This window comes from Penaeus monodon, chromosome 30 (assembly GCF_015228065.2).
Source record: "Penaeus monodon isolate SGIC_2016 chromosome 30, NSTDA_Pmon_1, whole genome shotgun sequence".
Lineage (NCBI taxonomy): Eukaryota > Metazoa > Arthropoda > Malacostraca > Decapoda > Penaeidae > Penaeus > Penaeus monodon.
The window spans coordinates 19,981,232-19,981,837 of NC_051415.1; the positions used below are offsets into that span (position 1 = coordinate 19,981,232).

Here is a 606-nt window from a genome sequence, read left to right on the forward strand (position 1 = left end):
GAGGTGGGTGTAGGTTGTTGCGGGTGTTTGTAAGTCTGTGTGGGTGGGTGGGTGTGGTTGTGGGTATTTCCGTGGCTTTGTGTGGGTAGATTTGTTTTGCTGTGTATATGCGATTGTACGGGTGGGTGGGCGCGTTTGTAAAGTGTCTATGTGCGTCTGGGTGACCATGTTGTTTGTTGGTCTGTGTTTGTGAACGCGTGGGTATTTATAAATCGTATACACATTTATATATTCTTTAACCTCTTATACTCTCCACCTCCCACCTTCGCTCGCAAACACAAAATATAACGGAAAACACCATTCGAAATAACCAGCAGTAATTACCACAATTTCTATCAGTCAGATACGCGATACTTGTCAATCCGGCGTCAGGCCGAGGAATGTTATAGCTAGCCAGGTAATGCATGCGATGGAGGAGGGGGGGGGGGTGAAGGGCCAGTGTTTGTTATCATGCTTCCGTGACAGAGACGAATGGCGAGAAGAGTAACAGGGGCTACGTATATAGACAGAGACAGAAAGGCGCACATGATAACATGATAGATAAAATTATATATATGTTGATGTAAGTATGCATGTACAATTGCACAGTTGCACCACACACACACA

At 45.2% G+C, this 606-nt stretch overlaps 1 protein-coding gene across 1 annotated transcript in view; it reads right to left on the reverse strand.

Moving 5' to 3' along the window:
* LOC119592376 (villin-1-like) overlaps positions 1-606 on the reverse strand; it is a 108,943-nt gene that overhangs the window by 3,995 nt on the left and 104,342 nt on the right. The window lies entirely within an intron of this gene.